Genomic DNA, 20,907 nt, shown 5'->3' on the forward strand with positions numbered 1-20,907 from the left:
GTGTAAGTGGCCATTCTCACAAAACTGTTATACAGATTCAATGCAATCCCAATAAAAACACCTCCAGCATACCTTATAGATCTAGAGAAATCACTCCTAAAATTCATCTAGAACCAGAAGAGACCTAGAATAGCAAAGGCAACTCTAAGCAGCAAAGGCAAGCCAGGAGGCATCACAATTCCTGACTTGAAGTTATACTACAAAGCAACAGTAGTAAAATCAACATGGTATTGGATTCAAAACAGAGCCAAAGATCAATAGAATAGCTTAGAAGATACAATCACCACTACAAACACACTGGACCACCTTATCTTTGATAAAGGAGCCAAGCAGGTTCACTGGACGAATGACAGTCTCTTTAATAAATGGTGCTGGAAAAACTGGCTCTGCATTTGCTGAAAACTAAAGCTAGATCCATGTCTATCACCATCTACTAAATTAAAATCTAAATGGTCAAAGATCTGAATATTAAAACAGAAATACTTAATCTATTGGAAGACAAATTGGGTAGAAACCTTGAAGACATAGGAGTAGGTAGAGAATTCATGAACAGGACTCAAACCGCACGGGAAATACTTCCCAGAATCAATAACTGGGAGTACTTCTTATTAAAAAGTTTCTGCATGTCAAAAGACATCTCCAGCATAGTGAAAAGAAAACCCACAAACTGGGGAAAGATTTTAGTGAACTCTCTCTCAGACAAGGGACTCTTGTCTAAAACATATAAAGAATTAAAAAATCTCAGACCCCCAAAATTCAAAGATCCAATCCAAAAATGGGCATCTGAGATGAATATGCACTTCTCAGATGAAGAAATACAAATGGCAAATAAATACATGAAAAAATGTGCATCATCATTGGACATTAGAGAAATGCAAATTAAAACCACACTGAGATACCATCTCACTCGTGAAAGAATGGCCAGGATTAAGAAAACCAACAACAACAAATGCTGGAGAGGCTGTGGGGAAAAAGGAACTCTCCTACACTGTTGGTGGGAGTGTAGACTGGTACAATATTTGTGGAGGTCAGTCTGGAGATTTCTCAAAAAGCTGGAATTGTTCCAGCTATTCCACTTCTAGGCATATTCCCAGAAGAACTGAAAGCATCATACCACAGTGATATATGTGCACCTATGTTTATAGCAGCACAATTTGTAATTGCCAGATCTTGGAAACAACCCAAGTGTCCATCAACTGAGGAATGGATAAAAATGTTGTGGTATTTCTATACAATGGAGTATTATTCAGCTATAAAGAAGGATCACATTGAGATATTTATCAATAAATGCACACAGCTTGAGACCATACTCATAAGTGAAATAAATTAATCTCGCATGTGTGAATACCGAATAGTTTGCCTAATGTAAGTAATGATTCAAATACATAAAAACATGTGATAATCATGATTCCCCATTATGTGGCCTTGAAGCCTTATAAAGTTTTCACTTATTAATTGGAAAGACTTTATTCTGGGCTTTATGATATGGAAATATTTGAAGCTATCGTATATGAAGTTTTATTCAAATATTTCAAGGAAAAAGACAGACACTATGGTAACTACTATTAAGTCAGGTTATTTGGTGATGAAACACTAGGTTGCTGAATCAGTCAGGTTTTGACCTGTATTGTTATATCCTGTTTTATCTCAATCTCTCCCTTATTCTTTAAAAAAATTATTTAGTTATTTTTTATGGTTTTTTTAATTAAGGGGAAATATTAAAAACATTAGCAGGATATATAATCGTAACTTTTTTGATTTCCTATTAACTTGTTTTGAAGTCCTGTAATACTCCCACAACCTTGCTTGGACTGATTAGACTCTGATCCATTCCATGATAGTATCAAGTTTGAGGGTATAGGCAACTACTTTGAAGGCAGTAAGATTCACTAAGATGCCCATTCTGGTTTGATTGTTGTCTCCTTTGGAAGCCCTGTATTGTTTACAATGCTTAAGTTTTATTGGTCTTGTTCTCTACTGTTTTGTTCAACTTTATAATAAATAATGAGATAGACAATTCTTTTTAAGGAAACAAGTGACATTTTTGATAACCATTGTTGATAACCTTGTACTCTGTTTTACATCATGTGCTACGTCTTTCCTTGGTTTTGATTGACAGCTTGTTTTGCCATATGTGACTTTATTCTCCTCCCCAAAAAAGTAATAAGAACTAAGGAGTAATAAAACCCAATATGTGTAAATTTTGTTGTAAAAAAGAGAGGGAAGAAAAGTGCTGTAAAGTATACAACAGCAAATGTGTTTAGGGGTGTTACATAGCTGTCCATATTAATGTTTTTGGTTGGATCATTGAATACAACTGTTTGTAGTCTCACTGTTTGAATGTCCACTTTGTATGCTTTGATACTGTGATTTGAGCAACTATCTCTAAGATGATAATATTTAATCTATTAACTGGTGATTTCTTACTGTTTTTTTTTTGTAGTTCTGTATTATTTGTATCCTTACACTGCTTTGTTTTGTTTTGTTTTTTCTCTTTTTCCTTTTAAATAAATTTTTTAAAAAAATCTAGGATGGAATAAATGATATTATTTTCAAAGTGGAATAGGAAGAAAATACATGATATTTAATGCAATGTATGCATTTTTCTATGTTTAAAAAAGTAAAAAATAGCAAATATTAAAAAAAAAACCACAGGGCTTTTATATGTGTGGAACTGGCAGGCACTGAGTTTAAGCCAGGTTCATATTGTGCAGTGTTGGTTTATACCTAGGAAGGAGCGAAGGTGAGAAGAAGCTACTTGTGCCATTGAGAAACTCCTGAAATCTGACTCAGTCATACATTGCTTCTTCTTCTTCGGCGGTCACAGAGTTCAGCTGCAAGGAGAACTTGTTGTCTGTGTCAGCTCTGATGGAGATGTGGCCCTGCAAGCCTCGATTGTAGTTTGCATTCACTGTCCATTAATTCATTCACTGTGGGCTTTCCCAGGAAGCTGGTGAATCCAAGTCCAAGCATAACTCTGGTGATGGAGTCATTAGTGAAATTGCAGGTGAGAGTCTGGGTTTCTAGGGGCTTCACCAGCCTGGGTCCTGATTCTTAAAATGTCAGATAAGACAGCACACTTGAGGACAGGGGAGGCATGGTGAGTCTTTCCCTTCTCATATCCTGACCTCTACAAAGAACTAGACACCCAAGAACTCACAGCCAGAGCAGTTGCCATTAGACAGAAAAGGGTCCATAACATCTCTATGTTGCCTGCAGGATGGAGACCTCCACTCCCAACCTGTAGGTGACAGAGATTTCTTCTGCCAGCACCTAAGGTGATTGGCATGTGCGATTTAGGGGCTGTATAAGGGACTGAGCTGAGACAACAGGGGATCCTCACATCTGGCACTGGTGTGTGGGAGCTGCTGAATGTGGCACTGCTGATGTGGGATTCAGCCCTGGACCATATATTCTCTGTTCTATGGCTTTACACAGTGTCAAGCTGTAAGTAATGAGCATATAAAGAAAATATTGAGGGTTTCACTTTGTCTTCTGTCAGTCCAGCATTCTGTGGCTTTTATAGTAATTTCTGGAGTAATTTCCCTTTATGAAAATGATGTTCCTACTGGTGCTACTGGTGATCTCTACCCTTGACCCCATATGCATGGAACTGTTTCATCCATGTTAGTCATAATTCATATTGATATTTTCCCCAGGGTTTCTATCTACACAAGTGAATACTGTGCTGGCTCTGATACAAGATAACGACCTAGTGCAGGCCAAAATTTTAGCAGGATTCTGATCACAGAGAGTTCATAACTGAGAAGAGTATGCTAAATGTTAGGGCAGGTGACAGCCAGGGACAGCAAGGTAGAGGACCTGGCTGGTGTATATGGACTGAGGTTTGCAGGTGTTATTGATGCTTGAGAGGGGAGTCCCGCAGGAAGGAGGGCAGCTTTGATCTCCAAGCTGCACAGTGAGTGTACTGCAGACAGCACAGGGAGAGGCATTCAGTCAAACAGACTCTATTGAAATTGAGCAGTACATGAACTGGAAATGACATCTTCTCCTCATACATGCGTCTCCAAGAGAAGAGGCCCACTGCCTTGATGACAGCCTCACGTGCAGTCCTCAAAACCATCGATTTTGTCATGTGGCTCTGAGTGATGTGCTCCAAAATAGGGACAATCTGCCACTGTCAGGATTTGTGACAGAGATCTCCACATTAACTCTGGAGTATAAGAGATCAGTAGTGAAGTGATTTGAATAAAAAAAGACTTTCAGGGAGCAGAGGCTTCTGGAATAATCTGTGCATAATTGTATTTAGACAGTAAGAGTGATTTCAAGTCTTCAAGTAGAAGCAAAATATTAAGAGAAGGAAGGTCGATAGAAGAGCAAATGCACTTTGTCCAATTTAGGCAAACCAGAATCCTGAGTGCAAAACAATGAATGACTATTTCAGAGTGCAGAACGGACCTATTTTAAAAACAAACAAAATCATTGTAGCCTGTGCTTGTGCCACATTTCTTTATTCACTCATAAGTTGAATAACATCTATTTTTCAGTATAAAGCAGTTATGAATGAAGCAAAAATAATTTCATGTCGATGTTTTTCTAATTCACTGTATGTTTAATTTTTTCTATTTTTACTTCACTTTCTTTTTAAACTTTTTTATTTAAAGAGAAAAAAGAAAGGACATGAAAAACAAAGCAGTAAAAGGGTACAAGTAATACAGAATTTCAAGAAGAAAATATACAGTAAGAAATCACTAGTTAATAGGTTACATATTGTCTTCCTAGAAACCGTTGTCCAAATTATAAAATTAAAGCATATAAAATAGACATTCATACAGTGATATTGGAGACAGTTCCATTCAATGATCCAACAAAAGCTCAGTAATATGGTTTTCCATCGTACACACTCAAACATACCTGCAGTTATATTCCTTAGGCCACCTTACTTTCCTCTCTTTTTTACAATAACAATTACACTTTTGGGGTTTTATTATTCCCACAGTTCTTATTACTTTTTTGAAGAGAATAAAACCAAACATGACTAAGCAAAACAGAGTCAGTTAGAACAGAAGGGTGGGCATAGTCCATGATGCAAAAATAGAATACCAGGTGATAAAAAGTGGTTACCATTGTGCCTCTTGCTATTTTTAAATTGAGTTGCCTATATCATCAGGTATAATAGAATTGATCAAAACAGTACACAGGAAGACCACTCAAACCTACACTGGAGACCTTACAGTACTTCAAAAAAAGATAATAGTCAAACTATAATGGGCATCATAGTATATCTTATTGCCTTCAAAGTGGTTGCCTATACCCTCAAACTTGATCCTATCAAACAAAACAGAATATGGAATAATCAGACAAAACAAGATGGGGAGAACAATACTGGGGTTCAAATCAGGTTAATAGGAAAACAAAAAAGTTACTATAATATGTACCGGTAATTTTTAATTTAGTATTCCCTTAATTAAAAAAAAATTGAGAGAAAATAGATTAATTGAAAAAAGGGGGAGAGATTGAGATGAAAGAGGACATTGTAACAAAACAATGCAGGTCAGATTCTAACAACTAAGCATCATTGTGTTTCACCACCAGATAATCTAACATAATAGTCATCACCATAGTGCCTCTTTTCTTGAATTATTTGAGTGTAACTTCATGTGCTATAGCATCAAGCATATCAAGCTTTTTATTTTCACTGGTACTTAATAGCATGGAGTTTGATTCTATCTTTGTGGTAGCTTGGCATAACTAACAGCATCTTGTGCCCTGTGTTTTACCCAGAACAGTGAAAAATCACTCAGTGTCCAAGTCCCATGAGAAAAGCAGAATGAGCTCCACTCACAAGAGAAAAATTAATCTGCTCAACAAAGAAGAAGTATACAGGTGTCAATCAAAAATTAATGTAAGATTCTAGCTAAATTGTTTCCAACAGGATGTCATTTTATGGTTTCTGCTTTAAAAAGTTTATAACTTTTCAGTTTAACATCACACCTTTTTTCTCTGAAACTGGTTTCTACTTGTGATCAATGAGCTCTGTTAATAAAATTCCAAATTTAGCAATTTGGCTGCTTGGATTCTTACATTGTTAATGAACCCTTCATCTTTTGGGTATCATAATGTTTCAATAATTGTGAACCTTGTGTTGAGTTTAAATTAGGAAAATACTCATCATTTTATGATAAAATCATTCACCTATTTTCTGTTAGTTTTGAGAAATCCACAGGGTTGTCCTGTTAACTATATTTGCCCTAATGTACAACAGCACACCAGAGTATATTGTTCATATGGAACTCTCCCTAAGTACACATCTATCTACCTCTTTTATCCTTCACTCTGTTCTCTTATCTAAGTCTGTTGGATAAACACCTACAGCATGTTTTTACCTAGGTTGTGCTTCATAGTGAGGTCTGGCTTTGCAAAAGTTGTCACCATGTCTTCTAGGTAGTTTTGCCAACTTCAGCCAGCTCCCACCAGCAAGGAATGCGAATTTGTGCTGCTCAGCAGGTTACAGGACTGTTAATGGCATGTGAGGACTGAGTTCATTGGCAAAAGCACTTTGTGGGTTCTTGTTATCGTTTAATTTGAGGTTCCCTACTTAAAGTAATAGGAATATAACAATCACAAGCTTATTTGTCATCTGTATAATTCTTTAATAATGTGTCACTCATGTATCTTATATTTTCAGGAATTTTCAATCGAAAATCTTTCAATTCTTAGTGGTTTCTTAAGGTGTTGCTCAGAAACTTGTGTTCTACTTTTCTTTTTAAAAAATTTTAAAATGAAAACAGAATAGAAAAGATGACACAGAATTTTAAAACAACATAATGGGAGATTAACAATGATTAATATATTGCATATTGCAATATTCAAAGCAGTTGTTCAGATTACAAATTATATGCATGAAAATATTATCAAATAATTAAAACACAAACCATTGCTAGCAACCTGTTACAGCACCTTCAGTTGCTTTGTTTGAACTCCTTAACTTTTCCTGTTGTATCTTTTTGTTATTTTCATGAGAATCTATTTAAGTAGATGTTCAAGAAAGCCAAACTTATTGAAACTTTCCTTTTACTGTCTCTGGAAACTAAAGAATGAAACTAACACAAGGGAGATGAAACAGGCACCTGTTGGCCAGGCCACCTGAGAGATGAACCAAGATGGAAACATCTTGATGATAGGTACTGCCTCTGCCTCGTTACGTCATTTTGGGGGTCGTGACTGAGACATGTTCTAGATGCAAGTTACATGCACAGAGGAGCAATTTGGGACACATAAGAAACCTCCATTATTTTGGGGGGGAGTTGGAAGTGTAGAAAGTCATAGGGGTCATATAAAACCTCCATTAGTAGGAGTTTAGAGAAAGCTCAGTCATGGTGACAAACCAAAAGTGGAATAATTATTGGCCTAGGGAAACCAAAACTTACTTTGTCTCCTTTTTGTGTGAATATTTTAAACTGATATGCTTGTATTATTTCATTGGAATTTTATATTTTTACACTAGTTACAAAGTTCATTTGTGCTTCTGCGGCTTCAGAACAGAAAAAGCTACTTAGACAGTTTGCTGGCAGACAGTCAGATTTACGATGTAACAACCTGAGAGCACAGAAAAAAGGAAAAGAAGCAAAGAACAAATATCTGGCTTCCAAAAATGAGCTAGGCAATACTTTTTAGGTTTCAGTTATATTACTTAATAATCTCTGTTACTTAATTAAAGAACAGTTTGGGCTCTCATTGTTTGATTACTTGCTCATATTTTTCATCCTTAATCTTGTAATTTGAACAATTACTTTAAGATATTAATAAGCAATACATTAATTCAAGTTAATTTCCTACTATTTTTGAAATTCTGTAACCTCTCTATCCATATTTTCTGTTTTGCTATTTTAGAATTAAGGAAAAAAAGAGTGTGAGTGTTCCCTGCAGTTGTAGAATTCATTGGTAATCCAGTGGGATCTTGGTCATTTTTTAGTTATTAGATTATTAATTCCTGCCTCAGTTTCATTGAGTATTATTGTATTATTCAGGATTTTAACTTTTTTTGGATTCAATTTTGGATATTCACATAAATTTAGAAATCTATCCATTTCTTCTGAATCCTCCTTATTGAAGTATAAGTTTTCAAATATTTCCTACAATCTGGGTTTTAGCAGCTTTACTTGTGATTTCACTTGTTTCATTCCTAATTGCATTGCTTTGGGCCTCTCCTCCATTTTTCATGCAAGTGGTTTTATTTTGTTTATCCTTTCAAAGAAGCAGCTCTATAGTTCATGATTCTTTGTATATTTGTTTCAAATTCAGTAATGTCTCACTGAACTTTTTAAATTCATTCTTAAACAAGCTTTGCAATTGGATTGCTCAAGGTTTTCAAGGATCTTGAGGTCTATCATTATGTTATTTATTTGTGCTTGCTATGTGTCTTCGTTTTTTCTTTTTATTTTGAAAATATACAACAGAAAAAGACAGAATAAAGCCAACTGAGATTGTACAGTGAAATTGGTACAGAACTTCACAGCAGGTTATCGGGATAACAGTAATAGGTATCACAGTATATTATATCATCTTTAAAATAATTGTTCTTTCAATCATGTATATCAAATTGAGATAAAATATAGAACAGTATAGAACTTATCAAAACACAATACTGAATAGAGCAGCACCATTAATCAGAAAAGCGCAAAACAGTAATAAAAATATTTGCCTTCAAAAAGATGATAGAAGGAAGTCCCTCCCCATTATTAGCTCTGGTGAACCTTCCAGGAGAAACTCAGATTTCTGGTTCCCATTTGCTAATGGGAGGGGGGGGAGAAAGGGTGTAGGGGAAGTGGGATATTTGACTCTAGGCCGAGTATCAGTAGGTTCACTATTGCTTAGCAGGGGGACAGGCTGGTTGTTTGGTTTCACAGAGTCCTAAGTTCCAACATGGTGTGGACCTCAGGAGCTGCTGCTGGTTCTCCCCCTGGAAGGGCCACAGTCTTGTTATTTTTCTTATTGCTGAGACAAAATGCATGATACCCAAAATTAAAAATGGAAAGACTTACTTCAGTGCACAGTTTGTAGAGGTTTCAGTCTGTGGTCAGCTGATCTACAGCAGAGTGGCATGGCTGAGGGACATCAAAGAGGAAAAACAGTTCATGGAGGAAGACTTCAAGGAGCAGCTTATCTTTCCCTTTTATTCCATCAAGGATACAAGCTTTTTACTGGACCCACATACACTCAGGAAAGCTTCTGTCTTCAATAAATCCATTGTTACATGTAAAACTACATTCCTATCTGTGGACTAACTTAGTAATACACAGACTTAATTGCAGTGCCACATGTCCTAGATCTAGGCATCTCAGAATCTCCCACCTTGTATTAAATACAAAGTATAATGCTATTTTGTATGTAAACACTCATGGTTATAATCTTCCATCTTAAAAATTACATTTATTGTGTCCCTTAGGCTCTGGTATGTTGTAATGAGATCATTTGATACTATAAACTGTCATATCTTCCTTGATTTGTTGTGTAGCTCAGAGATTCAAGAAAGCACTATTTAATTTATATGCCTTTGCTTATTATTTTTGAATTCTTTTGCCAAAATATGATTTATGTTTTTATTGTACTGTGATCTGATAATGTGCAAAGAAAATTTTCTGTTATTTTATAATATTTTAAGCATTTTTTTGATAATATAAGGTCTATTTTCTGAGACAGTTTCATATGTTGATGGAAAGAAGCTGTCTTTCATTTTTGGATGTAAGGCTCTATAGATATTCTATTATATCTATTTGTTTATAGGTGTTTTTCAACTTCAATATTTGTTTTTTCATTTCTTTTTTTTCACAGGAAGATTATAGTTAAATGTTTGTTCTTTTCTTATCTAGTTCATCTGCTTATTTATGAGAGTAGAGTATTCAACTTTCCCCCAAACTGTGTTGATGTTTATCTAATTTTATGTCCAGGGATATTTGTTTTATGAGTTCAGCACATCAATATTTGGTGTATAAATATTTGTAAATAATGTATTTTCCTGTAAAATCACAACATTAACTAATATACTGTGCCTTTTTGTTCTTTTGTGCTCGACTTTATCTTGAAGTTCAATTAGACTAAAAATAGGATAATCGTTCCTCTCTTCTTCAGCCGCTGTTGCATGGAATATTGCTTTCCCTTGTAAAATTTTTAGTCTATAATTTTTTTAAATTTTGGATTAAATATATTTCTTGTACATCATGTATGATTAATTTTTGCTTTTGCTTAATCCAATCTGGCAATCAGTGTCCTTCATTTGGAAGGTGACATCATTCAGTTGAGAATCATTACATAAAGAGTTTGAGATAGTCTTGTCATTGCATCATTGTAGAGGAGAACTGGTCCATGGTTGGATAGGCAAAAAGCAGTCAGTTTTCCTTTTGCTTTTTCCTTTATTATATTCGGACTACAAGCATACTAATTGTTAGCAGCCATGGTATTGATGGCCTTCCTGTTATCCACACCTAGAACTGTGCTAAGCCAATCAGTGGAGTAATCATGCACCCTTAACTCTTATTCACACATCCTGATGCAGTCACCTTGAAAAGCCCCAACTATGAGGGCATTTGGGCTTTGGGGGACAGCCAGATATAGGCTATCTTCATAGCCTGGGCATTTTTGACATGTTCAGTTGGTGGTCATGAATTTATTAAGGTGGTCATTGTCAAGGAAATACCCTATTTGTCCATTAACTGTGAAAGGTAAATTTGTGGGCATATTAATCTGGATTGGAAATTGTTTGCCTTTAGGGCTTGTAACTATTTGCTCCATGCTGTCCTGTACTTTATATTTTATGTTGATTAGGAGTTTGATTGTAATGCATTTACTTTTACATTTGACTTGTTGCTTTATCTAACAGCTTGTAAGATTTGGCCCTTGTGTTAGACTTGTGGAATTTCAACATAAATGTTGTGGAGAAGTTCCTGTCCGATTGTAGCTATTTAGGGGCTTGATATACCATATTTACATGTATTTTATTTTATTGATTTATTTATCTATTTATCTTTTCATACTGGGGGTCAAATTCACAACCTTACATTTGCCAAGCAAGCACTTACAATTCTGAGCTAAACCCCAGGCCATTTACCTGTATTTTAAATTCCATACAAGGAAACTTTCCTTGTATGATTTCTGTAAACTGCTGTTACAATCTTCATGCAGACTTCTGATTTCTCACTAATTTCAATTAATTATAGGTTAGTATTCTTTGCATTATCTAACATGTGTTGACACTCATGGTTATAAACTTCCATTTTCTGTGGTCTCTTCTTTTTTAAGAATTTACCAAGTGTACGTTCACATGCATGAGCCCTAGCCTGTGACTTCTGCTGCCAATCCTTTCACTAGATTTTCAAAAAAACTCCTGGATGTATGTTTGGTACATTTCCATGGATCATCATTTTTGCTAGATTAGTCATTCATGTATTGTAACATATTGTGTTATTCAGCAAGATTTTTGTCATGTCTTCTTAAGATCAATTTGTTTATTTAGTCCATGAGCTCACCAAGCACATTATCAAACTATTTTTGTTTCTTTAATGTTTGGGTATAATTTATCTGTTTGATTTTAAAGTTTTCTCCACACAGACTTCCTGTGGATGAGTTTTGGGGCACTGGGGTTTTTGGAGACATTTTGTTGCAGTGTTTACTTCTATTTAATACGCTGTGTGACTGCGTGTGTGCGTACACATGCACGTGTGTGCGCACATTAAGAGTTGAGGGTTGATAAGAGTAGAAAGAGAGTTTTGTTAGTACGTAGATCACTTTGGTCAGCCTCATCTTTCCAGTGATGCACTCTTGGCATGGCTAGACTTGCTTACCTCAACATTTGACCACCTCTGTTCATTTGGGAAGGAAAGGGTGTGGTGTAATTGGCTTAATACCATTTTCTTAGAAATAAACCACAGTAGTATTGGTGGCTCAAGGCAAAGCAGATACTGGAATATACTAAAACTCCAATAATAGCAACAATCATAACACCAAAAACAGGAAAGAAATCAGTAACAATAGTCTCAAAGAGAATCTGGATATGTGTGTAATATAAGAACAAATAATGTACCATTCATAAATGTAAATAAATATAGGATAATAATAATAATGTATACAGAACTGTATACCAATTACTGACATACCATAAATATATACTAAATGAAGCAACTACATTATCATTAACAATGGAAAATAAGTAGGTAATGATAGAATATAATAAATTAAATATCTAAAGATTAACAAAGCTTAATAGCAATATTAATAATGGAATAGGTTGGGAGGTGGAAATAAAAATACAAAAATTTATAAGAACAGAAAAGTAATATGATAAGGAGTATAAAAAGAAAACAATAACAAAAAAGAACAAAACAAAACAAAAAATAAAACAATCTGTTCCTTTGTATAACTCTAAGGTACCATACTGCAAAATGAACCCTGGTTATGCAGCTTCTTTCTTCTTCTCGTCTAGTACCTCTTGACACCAAAGGTGCTATTTAGTCCATAAACTCTGCCATACACAGGCCTCAGCAGGATTTTGGTTGTAGTGTGGAAGAATCCGCTTTCAAGCACCAAATGATGGTTGTTGTGCACAGTAGGTCCTAGACACTGAATTAGCTGGAGCGGGGTATTGCTTGTTTTTTTTTTTTGGTTTTTTTTTTTTTTTTTTTTTTTTTTTTTTTTTTTTTTTGCTTTTCCTATCATCACAGCTCTGCCTTTTTCTGCAATAAACTAAGTGGGCTCTTCACCTATGATTTTCTTTTTTTCTGCAGTGAGTGGCTTGAATTAAGAGCTGAATGGACTACAAAACCTGTCTCCTTCACTCTTTAGTCAGTGCTCTGTCTGATTTTAGTGATGCTCCCTCAGGCATGGATAGGTGGAGGCTTGTGCTTTTGTCATGTGATGAGGTACTACAGCTAAGTTAGAGGAGTGGAAGGTGCATTGTATCTAGTCTAGTATCCAGTTTTCACTGACTGCTTTACAGCATTCTGAATCACCACTCCTTTCACGCGGTGATAATCCTGACCTCCACTTCTATCTTCTCATTCCGTGAGGCTCTAGAAGAGCATAGTGTGCCACACACTCTGGATGTGCCACTTGTTCCAGGCCCTTAACTGTACATTTTTCTCCACATTCCACAATGCAGCAGTACCCTGCCTATGAACTTTGTGGTGTCTTGGACTCTAGGGATTTAGCAGATTTTGCTTGAGTGTAGAAGGTCTCAAGTGCAGGCACTGAATAATGGTAAGTGGCAAGGATATTTCTTAGACACGGAAGCACAGGTGTCATAATGGAAATCAGCCTTTTGTGCTGCTGCTCATGGCACTTTTTTGACCAGGGTCACATCAGCAGAGAATGCTGCTTGCACCTGCAACTCCCTGCACCATGGCTGTCTCAGTGCTTTGGCCTGGGTCCATAAGCAGGACTGTGCCTTTGCTTTATACATTTACACAGGCCTGATGGTGCTTTCTTAGTCACCCCTTTGAGTGATTCTCTGGCTGTCAGTTACTCTGTAATCCTAGTACATGAATATCTCCCTTGCTTGAGTCCCTCTCCCTGTGAGGAGGGTGGGTATGCTGGAGCCATTCCCAGAAGACATGCTTCCTCTTTCAAGTGCATAAGATTCTTTCAAGGGGTGATATGTTCACCAGTGGGTCTGGTGTGTAAGGAGTCCTCTGTGCTAGAGTGGAGCAGCTTCCCTTTCTGCAATCCCCTGATCCTCAGCTTGATTTGGTGGGTGATCACTGCAGGTTGCCTTACTTTAGCTGTGTTCCTCTGCGTTCTGCATTTCTGAGTACCTGTACTTTCTCATAAACATCTTCTAAACTTCTCTTATGCAACACTGTCTATACTCAGCCCTTTTGAACCTCTGGTATTAATATTTCTTCCTTTAAGGGTTTTTTGTTAAATTCCCTTATTTGATGACTAGGCTATTTCTTTGATATTCAGGTTTTTGAGTTGTTTACATATTGTAAATATTAATCCTCTCTTGGAAGAGTAGCTGGTAAATATTTTTGTCCCATTTTGCAAGTTGTGTCTTCTGTTAATTGCTTCTTTTGAGGTAGAGAAGAGTTTCACTTTGTTGTCATCTAATTTGTTTATTGTTGATTTACTTCCTTTGCTATTGTGGCCCTATTCCAGAAGTCTTTTACTGTGCCTATAATTTCAAGCATATTTCCTGCATTTATAGTCCAGCAACGTGAAGTGCCCCATCTTAAAATAAAGACTTTTATGCAATTTTATTTGATTTTAGTACAGAGTAAGATCTCATTTCATTTTTCTGGAAGTGGATAGTTTTACTTGAAGCAATTGCTGAAAAGTTTGACTTTTTTTAAAGCACTTATTGTTTCCTTCTTTGTCAGAAATCAAATGGATTAGGTGAATGAGTTTGTTTCTGTGTCTTCTGTTGTATTTTATTTGGCTACATATCTGTTCAGGTGAAACTATTATGCTTTTGTTACTTGTCTTGATGGTATAGTTTTAAATTTGGTATTGTGTTGCCTTGAGTGTTGGTTTTTTCTCCTTAAGTTTGCATGGATTATTCTGGGTCTTTTGTGCTTCTCTATAAATGCTAGGATTGAATTTTCTAGTTTGTGAGGAAAGTTTTTAGTATTTTAACAGGGAGTACAAGGAAATTTTAGATTAGTTTCAGTAAAGTGGACATGTTTGACATATTTCTTCCAGGACATGAACAGAGAGATTTTTCAATTTTCTAATGTCTTCAAAAATATTTTTTCAGTGTTCTGTACTTTTCATTACAAAGGTCTTCCACATTGTGTGCTAGGTTGATTCCTACTTATTTTTTAAACTATTGTGAATGGAATTGTTTTCATTTTTTCTTGGTCATTCATTGTGGTACAACAGACGGTCACTGATTGTTAGTGGCAATTCTGTATCTTCCCCTTTCACTGAATTTGTTACACTTAACTCTGTTCTGGTGGAAGTTTAAGAGTCTATTATAAAAATCATATTCTCAGGAAATAGGATTTCATTTCTTCCTTTCTTCTTTGTGTACTTTTTATTTCTTTTTTTTTTTGTCTTTTTCCTTTTTTTTTTTTTTTTTTTTTGGTACCAGGGATACTTTTTATTTCTTTTACCTGATCAATTAACATGGATTAAAATTTGAAATACTATGTTGGATAATATTACAGCTAGTGAAAATGAAAAGAAAGACCTTTTAAAAATAACAAGGAATCTGGAAATAATAAACAACTAAAAGATGATGCAAAGAAGAAAAATATAAGACTGATAGGTATACATGAAAAAAAACGAGACATCACAAATGACATCAAGAGGCTATTTACAGAATTAATAGTTGAAAATTTCCCAAAGCTGAGAATGGAAACTGATACACAGAACAGTAAAGCATATACAACTCCAAATAGCCAAAACCAAAATAAAATGACATCTAGACATATAATAATCAACCTCGCAGAAATGTAATATGAAAACATATTACTAAAAGCTGTTAGAGAGGAGACAGGTCACCTATAAAGGAAGGCCTATCAGAATCACAGCAGACTTCTCAACACAAAAAATGAAGTCAAGAAGAGCATGGAGTGAAGTGTTTCAGATCCTAAAAGAAAATGCCTTCCAACCCAGCCTAATGTACCCTGTAAAACTGTCCTTCAAAATTGATGGAGAAATAAGATACTACTATGAAAAATAACAGCTGACGAACTTCATGATCACCAAACCAACTGTGCAAAGAATACTGAAAGACATTCTAGATAGACATAGGAAAAACCAATAATCAAAGCAAACAGTTAATCAGGCTGTAAAAATAAAGAATCAACAAAAGAAAATACTATGTCAAAAAATTAATATATACTAGTTATAACCAATTATGTAAATGGCCTCAATTCACCAATTAAAAGAAACAGACTGGCAGAATGGATAAAGAAATAACATCCAACCATATTCTGTATACAAGAAACCCATCTAACTAAAAAAATTCATAGACTGAAAGTCAAAGGATGGAAAACATTACTCCATGCAACAGGAATACACAAAATAAGTGTGGTAGATATTTTGTTTGCAGAAAATATGGACTTCAAACCAAGAATAATCCCAAGGGATAAAGAAGATTGCTACATACTATTTGGGGGGGAAATCAAGAAGAATAGATAACAATATTAAACATCTATGTACTAAATTTTGGAACATCCAGTTATACCAAGAAAATATTAACAGGAATGAAAAATCAAATAAGCAATAACTCAATTATAACAGGAGAACTTAACATGCCATTTTTACAAAGGGATAGATCAACTAGGCAGAAAATCAGCAAAGAAAGAACAGAACTGAATCACACTTGTGAATTAATGTACTTGGTGTATATATACAAAGGGCTCCATGCCACCACATCAGAATATACGTTCTTCTCAGCAGCACATGGGACATTCTCAAAAATAGACCATATTTTAGCCCACAGAACATGATTAAGGAAGTGAAAAAATATTGAAATCCTTTGGTGCATTTTATCACATCACAGCACCATGAAACTTGAAATTAATAACAAAAGAAAATGCAAAAACCTCACAAACATATGAAAACTGAATAATACATTCCTGAGCAATCAGTGTGTCACAGAGAAAATTAAAGAAGCAGTTAAGAAATACAAACAAGCAATGAAAATACAAATACAACTAACTAAAACCTGTGACATGCAGTAAAAGCAGTTCTTAGAGGAAAATTTACTGTCGTGAATTTCCACATCAGGAAAACAGAAAGAATACAAATAAACAACCTGATACTACACATCAAACATCTAGAAAAACAAGAACAAGTCAGATCCAAAGCCAAAAGAAGGGTGAAAATTATACAGTTCAGAGCAGAAATCAATGTAATAGAGACTACGAAAACAATATAAAGAATTAATGAATCAAACTCTTGGTTCTTTGAAAGAATAATTAAATTGATACACTTCTAGCCAATCTTATTTTACAAAGGAAAAAACCCTCAAATTCAGGCAATAAGTAATGAAAATGGTGAAATCACTACAGACCCTGTGGGAAATGCAACAGATCATCAGTACTTGTTTTCAATATCTATACACAAATGAGAAAATCACTGAGAGGAAAATAAGAAAAGCCACACCCTTCACAATAGCACCCAAAAAATAAAATATGTATGAATCAATCTAACAAAAGAGGTAAAAGATCTATTCAGGAAAAATTATATATCCAGAAAAAAGTAATTGAAGGGGACCTCTGAAAATGGAAATGCATTCCTTGTTCATGGATAGGAAGAACAAATATTGTGAAAATTACCATTCTCCAAAAACTGATGTACACATTTAATGCAATTCCAATCAAAATAGCACTAGCATATCTCAAAAATCTAGAAAAATCATTCCTAAAATTCATTTGGTATGATAAAACACGTAAAGTAGCAATGAAAATAGTAACCAACAAAGGTAAGGCAGGAGACATCATAGTTTCTAACTTGAAGACATAAATACATAGCTACGGAAATAAAACCTGCATGGTGCTGGAAAAAAAACAGACCTGAAGATCATTAAAAAGGATTAGAAGATACAACTACAACTACAAAAACACTAAACCAACTTACTTTCAATAAAAGAGCCAAACATGTTCCCTGAAAGAAAGATAGTCTCTTTAACAAATGGTGCTGTAAATCTTAGCTCTCTGTATGCTGAAAACTAAACCTAGACTAATGCTTATCACCATGTACTAAAGTCTAAGTGGATCAAGGATCTAAATATTAAAACAGAAACTCTAAATCATTTGGAAGACAAAGTAGGTAGAAATCTTGAAGACATAATGGAAGATAAAGAATTCATGAACAAAAATCAAACTGCATACTAAATACCATGATCAAAAAGTGAGATCAAATCTTACTAAAGAGTTTTTGCATATCAAAGGAAACCTCCAGCATAGCAAAAAGAAAACACATATAGTGGCAAAAAAATCTTAGTCAACTGTCCCTCAGACAAAGGACTTCTGTCTAGAATATATAAGGAATTTAAAGTCAGAGCAACAAAGTTCAAAGAACCGATCCAAAAATGGGCATCTGAAATGAATACACAGTTCTCAGAAAAAGACATACAAAATGCAAGTGAACGCATGAAAATTGTTCATCATCATTGGTCATTGGTGAAATGCAGATTAAAACCACACTGAGATTTCATCTCACTCCAGAAAGAATGGACAGGGTCAAGAAAACTACCAACAAAAATTCTACAGAGCCTGTGGTGAAAAAGGAACTCTTCTGCACTGTTGGTGAGAGTGTAGACTGGTGCAAACAATGTGGAGGTCAGTGTGGAGGTTCCTCAAAAAGCTGGGACTGGAAGTCCCCTTTGACCCAGGTATTATAATTCTGGGCATATTCTGAGAAGAACTGAAAACATCATATTACAGTGATATATAGGCACCCGTGTTTATATCAGCACAATTTGTAATAGCCAGATCTTGGAAACAACCTAAATGCCCATCACTGAGGAATGAATAAAAAAACTGTGGTATTTTTATACAATGGAGTACAACAGAGATATACAAAATGATCACATTGAGATATTTATAAATAAAATGGCACAACTTGAGACCATACTCATAAGTGAAATAAATCAAATTCACACGAGTAAACGCTGTATTGTTTTCCTAATATAAGAAATGGTGACAGTACATAAGATACAAAATACTCAATAAATACAGTGAAAGGATAGAAATTTGCTCAAAAGGAACAAAATATCTCAGGGATAAGTAGGAAAACAAAAAGGAAGGGAAAATCTAAAACTCTATTATCATGCTTGGCATAACAAAAATTGGACAAAGACTTATCATACAAAGAATACTATAGACAAATTTCCTTTAGGAACCAACATGGAAAACTCTTCAATATGATGACTGCAGACAGAATTTAACACATCACTCAGGCCCAGGATCCAGCTTCCTGTCCAAATCACTGAGTAAGGAGGGGGCAGGGAATTCTGTCCTAGATAGTTGACCTCTCTACCTCACTTGGAACAAACTTGAAGCTCAAAAATATAGGAAAACGACAAAATGAAAGACCAAAATTCATTCTCAAACATCCAGCCCATCCTACGAAAGCCTAGGAGCCATGTGCATAAAAGAAAATATATGCCACATACCTGAAATAATAGTAACTGAAATAAAGAAACAACTCTGGGAAGCCTTAAAGGAATTCAAAAGAGAAATAATATCCCTGGTAAAAGAAGAAATGACAAAAGAAAAGAAGGAGATGCTGAACATATCTAAAGAAGACACAGTAAAAAAACTGAGGAGATAAACAAAAATATAGAATTCCTGGATGAACAATATAAGAAACAAACAGAATATTTAAAGCAGACGCAAAGAGATATACAGGAAATCAAAAACTCCATTGAAAGTTGTAAAAACCGCATCAAAGAATGTGAAGATAGAATTTCAGACCTTGAAGACAAGATTGTAGCCAGTGAACAGGAAAGGAAAGATCTTTTAAAAATAACAAAAAATCAGGAAATAATTCAACACCTGCAAGATGATGTAAAGAGGAACAACATAAGGTTGATAGGGATAAATGAAAAAGAAGGGAATAACATAAAGGATGTCGAGAGGATATTTAGAGAAGTTATGGCTGAAAATTTCCCAAACATGAAATTGAAAACCGATATCAAGATCAATGAACCACATAGAACACCAAATAGCCATAACCAAAATAATACTACACCCAGATACATAGTAATGGCCAACCCAGAAATTGAACAAAAGAATAGAATATTAAAAGCTGCAAAAGAGAAAAGACAGATCACCTATAAAGGAAAACGTATCAGAATCATAGCAGACTTCTCAGCACAAAGCATACGGTCAAGAAGAGCATGGAGCAAAGTATTTCAGATTCTAAAGGAAAATGAATTCCAACCTAGGCTGATGTATCCTGCAAAACTGTCCTTCAAAATGGATGGAGAAATAATATGCTCCCATGAAAAAGAACAGCTGAAAAACTACATGATCACCAAGCCAACCTTGCAAAGGATACTGAAAGACAGCCTAGATGCATCTAGGAAAAATCCACTAAACAAAGAAGACAATTAAACAGAACCAAAAGACAAAGATGCAACAGCAGAAAAATAACATGTCAACAATAAACCAATATATAACCGTTACAACCATTAATGTAAATGGTCTCAATGCACCAATTAAAAGAAACAGACTGGCAGAATGGATCAAGAAACAAAATGCAACCATATGTTTTCTACAAGAAACCCATCTAACCCAAAAGGATACCCACAGACTAAAAGTCAAAGGATGGAAACAATACTTCATGCAACAAGAACTCCCCAAAAAAGTGGGGGTGGCCATCCTGATTACAGACAACGTGAACTTCAAGCCAATAATGATCAGAAGGGATAAAGAAGGTCACTACATACTGGTTAGGGGAAAACTCCAAGAGGAAGAGATAACTATCTTAAATATATATGCACCAAACTCCAGAGCACCCAGTAATATAAAACATGTACTAACAGAAATGAAAAGCCAAGTTAACAGTAACACAATTCTAACAGGAGATCTTAAAACACCATTGACACCAATGGACAGATCAACCAGATAGAAAATCAAAAATGCAATAAAAGAACTGAATCGCAGCTCTGACCAAATGGACTTAATAGACATATACAGAATATTCCATCCAGCAACAACAGAATACTCAATCTTCTCAGCAGTGCATGGGTCATTTTATAAAATAGACCATATATTATTTCACAAAACATATCTAAATAAATGTAAAAGGGTTGAAATCATCCCTTCCATGCTATCAGACCACAGCGCTATGAAATTAGAAATTAATGATAAAAGATACTACAAAATTCCCACAAACACATGGAAACTGAATAACACACTCTTGAGTATTCAGTAGCTTACAGAGGAAATCGAAGATGAAATTAAACACTACCTACAAGAAAATGAAAGCAAAAAT

Source organism: Cavia porcellus, unplaced genomic scaffold (genome assembly GCF_034190915.1).
Source record: "Cavia porcellus strain 051 isolate PalLab524CR breed Dunkin Hartley unplaced genomic scaffold, mCavPor4.1 scaffold_7, whole genome shotgun sequence".
Lineage (NCBI taxonomy): Eukaryota > Metazoa > Chordata > Mammalia > Rodentia > Caviidae > Cavia > Cavia porcellus.